Genomic DNA, 9341 nt, shown 5'->3' on the forward strand with positions numbered 1-9341 from the left:
TCTTGAAAAGCAAATCTGATCATTTCAAGCATCTGATACAGTGCAACTTTCTTGGTATATAGCAACCAGGCCTTACAAACTGGCTCCATGCAGTATTTTCAGCCTAACCTCCCATCCCTACTCCCATACCTTCTTTCCATCGGTCTCATAGATATCCCTTTTCCTTATCATTACAGAAATAGTTGCTGTGGTTATATTATTTCATGTTCTTGAGACTTTGTACATTATTCCCTCTTCCTGACAGGCCATTCCATCTCCCCCATTCTCTGCAACCCCTATCAACATTTCCATTTATTAACCTTCTGGCTTAAATGTAACCCCTTAAATTTTCATGGTTAATTATCTTCCCTCCCCCACATATCAACCAAGTACAGTAGGATAATTCCTCCTATGACATTTTGTGTATTATTCTTTGTACACTTGACCCATTTGCATTGCAATTACTTATTTGTGTCCTTTAAGAATTGTTACATCCTTGGAAGCAATGACTATATCTTGTTTATCTTTATATCTCCAGAATTTTAGTGTGTGTACAGCAAAAACTGGAAGTATTGCACTTGAATACATCTCTCGTTTTCCTGTTTGACTATTGGAGATACAGACTTAGTATTCCATTCCGATGGATTTCTTTTATACAATGAAAGCAATATTTTCATATTAGTTTATATTGGTTCCTCCAGGGTAAATTTCAACCGAGGAGAAATGGATACATGGTGGTGGTAGCGCCTTTTCTTTTATTTCAATGATCTCTTTCTTTGTTTTTGCTGCTATTTACCATTGTCTTTTTGCACTGACTTAGTTCATAATGCAAATCTCTTCAGTCAATAGATACACTTGGAATAGTTAGCTCGTAGTGTGCTGTTTGAATAACTTTTCATCATTCAGCCTTCTGCATAACAAGTACTGTAGAAGGAGTGTGGGGGCTTGTGTTGGGAGAGGAGATCAACTATAATGGACAGCAAGAAAAGGAAAAACTGGGAATCTTTTCCAGCTTGGAAGAGTCCAATCATCTTTACCAAAAGTAATAGCAGTTTGACTTTTAAGAATTTTTTTTTTGTCTGAAGCACTATATATATGCAGTAGGTACGTAGGAATAGAAATTGCATTAGCTCTTACTCTCCACTCCCGCTCTCCTTTTCCCTCATGGTTGGACAACTTGTAATTAAACCCACCAGGATTCTCCAGCCTCCCTACTTTGCATTCATCCCTTCCTATTCTCCTCTACACATGAACCTAAAATACTCCTGTTCATCCTCAATTGTCAACTTCCTATTAGTCTTTCCTGACTCTCCCCAGAGCAGAGTCATTTATTTTTTCTTCTGTAATGTCATGTTAGTTTGTTTGCATCCATACTATTATTCTGGCAATGGAATTTTTTTTGAAAGAGAATTTTGTATTACTTTTATGTACAGAAAATTGGATGGTGTACACTTAGCCCAGTCGCGTGACCAGTTCTTTAGCCTTTGTCTTTTCCCACTTGGTGATACAAGACACTGCCTTCGGACCCAGGACGTTGCCTCCCCAGTGACCGTGGATCTCACCTTATCTGTCATTGTAATTGGTCCTGATGGCTTCCATCTGCTTAGCCAGACCTCCTTTGTCTTCCAGATTAATCTGTGTGACGGCAACAGTGGTGCAGGTCTTCGTGTGAACCAGATGCCCCAGCCTGGCCTTCCCCTTGGTAATGCAGTAGGGAACCCCACAGGGCAGGCAGCAAGACAACCCCTCAATGGGATCCACATCATGTGCAATCACTACCAGCTGAGCCTTCTTGTTTTCTACCAAGATGGTGACAATAATAAACCCAGCTCAAAGGACAGGTGGCCTCTTAACGGGGACATCCTCTTTGCTGGCAGCTTTCTTCTCAGCCCAGGCCAACAGTCTCTGCTTCTTCTCTTGCTTTGTCTCTGGTCTGTGTTTGTGGGCCAGAGTAAGCAGTTGAGTATCTGTTTGGTGGTCCATGGCCTGGGTGAACTGGTTAATCGCAGGAGGCATGTTTAGGCATTTATAGAGAATAGCCCTTTGCCACTGCAGCCAGATGTAGTGGGTGATGTGATAAAATGGGTGAAGTCCCTTTTGGGCTGAATGTCTTGTCTGATGCCAGCATTCTTGGGTCTTTTCTCAAACAGGGGATTGGCCACCTTCTTGGCTTCCTGCTTCTTCATAACAGCAAGGGCTGGGGCCACCTTTTTCCCCATAGCCATTTTTCCTTTCGGCATCTCAGATGGGTGGAGAAGAGAGAAGGAAAAGAGAATTTTCCTGGCAGTAACATGTAATTATTTGTTTGCATGGATTCAAAAGAGAGTACAAGTCTTATACCCCAATGCATTCTCAGAAGCTGCATCTTGAATGGGACAGGGCAGTCGTTAGAAAATATGTATTGTATAAATGACTCAGAAGAAATACTTATTGAGGGTGTTTTTACTATATTATCTAACAGAACTCTTCCAAGGTTTTCACCCATTTCAATAATGATTTGTTCTTGCTCCAGAGTATGATGAAAGATTAATACATAGCAAAGACAGATTAGAATTAGAAATACCACCAACCTCTTTTTTGTTTGTTTCTCTTTCTCTTAACATGAAGAGTTTTTGTGATTTAAACCAGAAGACTATTCCTGGGTCTAAGTGACTGTTATTAGATGTAGCATAAGCCTTTAGTATGTTGACTATTTAGGAAGCTAGAGCTAGCATGTGATTACAGATGTCAGTAATGGAAACCTGATAGTATCTTCTTATTCTTATTAATGTTATTTCTTCATGGAAATAAAGGGTCCAAATGTGCAAAGCAGACAGTATGTTCAGATTGGCTCAGGTAGGAGATATATATATATATATATATATACACACACCAATAAATATATACACATCCAATAAATATTGGATGATGTAGGCTATTAGCCGCCTGCAAACAGAAGTTCTGTACTTACCGATTGTACTAATTATAATCCAGTTTGTATACTAGCTTCTTCAGAGGAAAACCATTTTTGTTTAATCTCTTCCACAGAGTTTAAAAACAAATAGAACATCTTGAACATTTAAAAGAGTGCCTTTTAAGGACAGGGTTTGGTACTTGAAACCTGAATCCCCTAGAACTAACCAGAGTATAAGGCACTGAAGCTAGGGAAAATGTATTTCTGATGTATGGTCCTACTTGAGGCAAGCTGAACTCAAGAGGTGTTTAGGGAATTGTAAACCAAAATGTTCCATCTTTAGCACTCAGTCAGGGTTAATGGAAGGAGAGTGTCATAGTCTTGGCTACAGGGTCTGGTCCCTGAGGTCTGTTCTGGGTTATAATGTCATCCACTCTGATCTCCTATGAGGGTTGCAATTGACAGGGCAATAAGAATCAATCTGGAGGGAAGAAACAAGCTGTAGACTAAGAAACAGAAGGCTCCAACAAGCTGATTTGGCTCAAAGGAGGGATATTCAATCTTGAAAATATCACTATCATGACATGTATAACTGCGGCTTTTTGGTGGTAATTTATTTACAATTTTGTTTCTCTAATAATAGTGAATTCCTGGAGGATCTGCCTTATATCTTCAGTGGCAAGAATCCTGTTTGGAAAACACACACACACACACACACACACACACACACACACACACACACACGTGTGCATGCACCCCCCCCCCCCCCCACCAGCCCCTCACAACAGAGATATACACTTACAGATATGTAGGAAAATAATTTGTATCTTTGGAATCCTACATTGATTTGACAGATGATTAGTTACTTCAGAAAGAAAGCAAGGAGGGAAGAAGGAAAGAAACTGTTCTTAATCTTGAGTGTCTCATTAATCTTGACTTTTCCTTGGGAAAAATCTGTTCCTGTATCTCACATTCTTCATCTGCAAAAAGGTTAGGTAAGGCTTGATATGTTTTCTAAACATTTTCCAGAATTAATATTTTATGGTTATTTTGAAATGTTTGTTGTTATCAGAAGATGGAGTTTTACAGAATGGACTTGTTGGTGGAGCACTTGGTGCAGGGAGATGTTGAAGAAGTAAACCTTACCATTATCCACTGCCATTTCCAGGCTTACTTACCAGCCTTCATTAAACAGGAGGGGGCCTGCCTGCTCATGTCACTGGGCCGTCAAGTAGAATGTGACAGAGGACAATTAAGAGAAAGTGGCCTCTTCAGTTTATGGGAAGATTCTCAAGCAATGTCCAGACAAGGTACCTGCTTCTTCACCATTGCTGGCATTTTTTTAGGGGATGAGGAATTATTTCATAGAGGTGCTTCAGAAGCACAGAAAAATCTGGCCCTATCACTAATAGTCATGCAACACTGGGCAAGTCACTTAACATTTCTAAATCAAATGTGGAAAGTAATTATAAACTTTAAGGAACTCTAACAAAAGTTGAAAGTGTCGATGATTATTACTATGGATGTTAGTTATTATTATAATTACTTCGTCTCGTAAGTGGGGATGCTCAGTCCATTATCATTATTTTCTGGGCAGGAGGTCATAAAGGTTTTTACTAATGCATTATCAATACTTTTTTTAAATCTTGTGATGAATTCAACCTCATGCAGGGAGAGAGGATGCTAAAGTAGATGATAGCACAGGAATTTGGGAGTTATATAGATCTGAAATAAATACCAACTCTGTCTTTTAGTGTATATTAAATTTTAGCAAGTCAATAAACATCTCTGAACTCGGTTTTCTTTGTGTAAAACTGTCTATATTTCACTATCAGGATAGTTTGGAAGATTGACTAAGATAACACATAGCCAACTTGTAGTAGTGTTGACAACAAAGCAGACATTCATCTATGCAGCCGAAATTTGTCAAATACCTATTATTTCCTGATAATAAAATACTAAACAAAAATAGTGTCTGTTCTCACAAATATTAGTTTAGTTAGTTCCTTTAAATTTACATGTTTCCTGATAACAGAGAACACATACAGAGGGTATACAGACAACAGATAACAGAGGAAATGTGTATTAGGATGGTGAATATTGCCAGGGGTGGTATGGCTTTGTCAGTCAAGAACAGTGGTCTCTTGCTGTAGGATGTCAGTGGGGCAAAGAAGAATCTGATGACAAAAGGGGCCTAATTCAATCTTTGCATAGTGGTCCCAATATTATTTGAAAAATAATAAAAATCAGTTATTTGAATATAATCTCTTACAAAATTCAGTTATTTAAAGATATTGAGTGTTCCCTAAATATCTTTGTAGTTCTTTCATGCCTGCACAATGCCTTAAGTGCAGAGGACCCAGTACTTGTCAAACACCTTTAGTGGATATTTTTTCATTTAATTTTTTCAACAGACTTATTTATAAGTAGCATTTGTAAGCAAATGCTTACAAATTTTTCATGTGAAAAATTAAGCAAGTTGTTCAGGATCAAATAAGTAGCTCATGTGGAAGTGAACTCAGGTCTCATTGGCTTAAAAATGTTATCCTACTGATGGGGCACCTGGGTGGCTCAGTCAGTTTAGAGTCTGATTTCAGCTCAGGTCATGATCTCACTGTTTGTGAATTCAAGCCCTGCATCGGGCTCTGTGCTAATGGCTCAGAGCCTGGAGCCTGGAGCCTGCTTCACATTGTGTCTCCCTCTCTCTCTCCCACTCACACTCTGTCTGTCTCTCTCTCTCTCACTCAAATAAAAATTAAAAAACATAAAAAATGTTATCCCACTGCATTTTGTCAAAATATAACAACAAAGAAAGGAAAAATAAAATGAATACATGAAGTATTAAGTTTTGTTATTTCAGTGAAAATCAGAAATTTCTTGTGCCTTTAAAAGGATAGTGTGCCCACTGTATCTTTTCAAATATTTATATAAACTGTGGTGAGCAGTTGTTTGTCAAGGAATAATGAACCCTTCACAAATCCAGAATTTTTTACCAGCTACTGACTAAAATTATCAATTGGTCACTGTTTAAGTTGTTAAATGTTTGTTTACTTGAATCTGTGTTGTGTCTGAACTATTTCCACAAGATGGCATTTTGTTATTTGCCCATATTATTTCAGTAGAAGGTCTTTGGCATTTTCCTTTGTAATACCAATATTGTGCATAAAACCTTGAAATGATGAGTAGATGTCTCTGAATGCTTTGAAAAGTGATTTGTGTGGCTAATTTAGCCACATGAAGAAAGGATAAGAAAGTCTGTGAGTCATGATTGTGTAAGTGTAAGTGTGTATTCTCTCAGTTGTTCAAATAATTTTATCATGAACAGAATGACAGTGACCTTGCTTTAAGTCCTTTACGCCATCTATCACAATATGTGGTGAATAAAATGCAAAGAAGATAAACAATGTGACACAAGCCTGCTTGTTATTCAGAAAAGAAATTATAGGAAATACCCTAGGAATTCTGTCTTCATGGAGACAGGAAATTATCTGGACATATTCTTCTAGTGATAGAAACCACCAGAAGGATAGCTTCTCTAGAAATCCTTTCTCCTTGTGAATTTCTGGTATAGGTAGGCTGTAGAAATACCAGTTGGAGGTTTGGCTCTAACCATAAATTTGGATGCTTCTTGCCTAGACCAGTTACACTGCTATACTTTGGTATAGCCAAAATATATACCTCATCTCTTGCCATTCAAGTATGAGCATGCTGCCTGGAGAAAGGAGAAAATAGTTCAGACCTGAAGCCAGCATGGTGGTGGCCCTGGCTGTATACCCTTGGTGGCTTCCAATATTCCTGTGGCCTGTTTCCATTAGCTACATGGGTGAAGAAAGAGTCTTCAGTAGGTATGCTTGATCTTTTCATTCTTTTGACATTCCCAGTCTCTCAATCTGTGACATGCTATATTATCTTGGAGTTTGGCCAATCCAGACCGGCATCCTTCTTTGAAATGTAGGGAAGGGGAATGTTACCACAGGAGTCCAGAGCTTCATTTAGAAGTTTACCTGTCTCACAAGGATTCTGTTACAAGAAAATATGATAGGTAGACAAGTGCATATTAAACAGCCCACTGTGTGGCATTTGTGAAAGTGCCTTGTAAAACTCAAATGAATTATTCTAAAAAACTGTAGCCTGCTACTAGCATAATTCTTTAAATTTGAACTCTATAATATGGGCCAGTCAGAATAAATCAGCCAGCTGGAATTTGGGTTAGTTTTGTCATCCAGCTACATTTTAGAGGAAAACATATTGGATATAATCTTAAAAACAAGGTATTAACACATCTTCACATTGAGAATGCAGTTGTGTTTGGCCACATACATTTATTCATCTGCAAACCCACGGGAATGAACTCTCTGGTAACATTGCCTGAATCAGGGCATCAGCTACCTCACTTCTGTCCCTCATCAAAGTTAGATCCAGGGTCGTTGCAGTGTTTCAGTCACTGGCTCCTATTTTCAAATTTTTACGTCCATTTTCCTTCCTCCGAATACCATCTCATATGCAACTATGCTGAGAATAAAGTCAATTATCAAAATCACTTTTTAATGCAATTTCCTCAATTGGTCAGAGATTTTCAGCAACAAAGGAATTTTTTTTTTTGGAATTCATCCAAAAATGCTCACATACTACCCAAACTATCTTTTTTTAAATGAATTTTTTAAAAACATCCATATAAGTTCAGCAACGAAGGGTAATCTTTTCATTTCCTGATTATAATCAATTTAGGACTATTTATCCTATAAAAGAAACAAGAACAAAAAACTAACTCAAATTATAGACTAGCATGTGTTATCCATGCTGCATAGGCCATATCTTTAAATATGGTCAAGTTGTGAGAATAATTGTTTTTGACTTCATAGTCAATTTATCCATATTTGGCTAAGCATTAAATTACAAATTTACATAGTTTTTCCCGTGCTATCCAACTTTTGTTTTAAATTTGCATGAGTTGGGGGCGCCTGGGTGGCTCAGTCGGTTAAGCGTCCGACTTCAGCTCAGGTCACGATCTCGTGGTCCGCGAGTTCAAGACCCACGTCGGGCTCTGGGCTGATGGCTCAGAGCCTGGAGCTTGCTTCTGAGTCTGTGTCTCCCTCTCTTTCTCTGCCCCTTCCCCGTTCATGCTGTGTCTCTCTCTGTCTCAAAAATAAATAAACGTTAAAAATTTTTTTTTTTAATTTGCATGAGTTGTCCTAAACTTGTATCATATATTTTACTGGTAGAATCCTTCAATTTTCCTTTTTATTTACTCACATTTCACTGTTGACATAAGAAAAGATTTGACTCCATCAATTTTCTTTCTGTGACTCAAATTTGATGACTATAGGCTTTAAAGAGTAAACTCTAAGATTTTAATGTTTCTCCTTCTGTTCCCCAAAAGCTGTTGTTCAGATAGGAGCAAAACAGCATGTTTTAAACAAATAAGACTGTTTAATGTGCAAATTATCAGTATAATGTGATGGGATGTGACAACTATACCTCAGTGTAGAAGCTTGATATTACTCTATTATTATCCTTAAATGGAAAAAACATCCTTTGTTCTGAGGGTAACCATTTGCAAAATGTTCATTGGAATATTGCAGGGTCTTTGGGATTTGGTTGAAATGTTGACTCTTGAGTTAACAAATATTCATGGATCAGTTATGAAGACAGGTGCATGAACAAGGTCTCATGTGAGAACTTCTTCCCCAGTATTTAGAAAAATAATTCAGAAGGTTTATAGTTTTGGATATTGTGAAGCCAAAACCATGGGTCCCCTTGTACTTGTAGAGGAGATAGCCATTGCATTTGGATGCATCTCTCCATCAGAACAAAGAAAGCCATGCTTTCTGGGTCTTCACAAGCAGTTATTTATTAGTAGCCTCCTAAAAATACACAGCTGCTTATTTTCTAATAATTGGAAATCAGAAAATAAGAGGTCTTTTTAAAGGGTGAAGTCCATGTTGATTCGTAGGGGCACATGTATGCCAATGTTTATAGCAGCTCTTTAAACAATAGCCAAATTATGGAAAGAGCCTAAGTGTCCATCAACTGATAAATGGATAAAGAAGTTGTGATTTATATATACAATGGAATACTTGGCAATGAGAATGAGTGAAATCATGCCATTTGCAGCAATGTGGATGGAACTGGAAGGTATTGTGCTAAGTGAAATAAGTCAGTCAAAGAAGGACAGATATCCTATGTTTCCACTCATATGTGGATCTTGGGAAACTTAACAGAAGACCATGGGGGAAGGGAAGGGGGAAAATAGTTACAAACCGAGAGGGAGGCAAACTGTAAGAGACTCTTAAATACAGAGAACAAACTGAGGGTGGATGGGGGGGTAGGGGAGAGGGGAAAATGGGTGATGGGCATGGAGGAGGGCACTTGTTGGGATGAGCACTGGGTGTTGTGTGTAAGCAATGAACCACAGAATCTGCCCCAAAAACCAAGAGCACGTTTTATATACTGTATGTTAGCCAACTTG

At 38.2% G+C, this 9341-nt stretch overlaps 1 pseudogene; it reads right to left on the minus strand.

The window, feature by feature from the left end:
* Window positions 1-1431: 1431 nt before the first annotated feature.
* On the minus strand, window positions 1432-2219 carry LOC109271001 (60S ribosomal protein L7a-like; annotated as a pseudogene).
* Window positions 2220-9341: the final 7122 nt, after the last annotated feature.

This window comes from Panthera pardus, unplaced genomic scaffold, assembly GCF_024362965.1.
Source record: "Panthera pardus isolate Hobbes unplaced genomic scaffold, ASM2436296v1 HiC_scaffold_19, whole genome shotgun sequence".
In the NCBI taxonomy this organism is placed as follows: domain Eukaryota; kingdom Metazoa; phylum Chordata; class Mammalia; order Carnivora; family Felidae; genus Panthera; species Panthera pardus.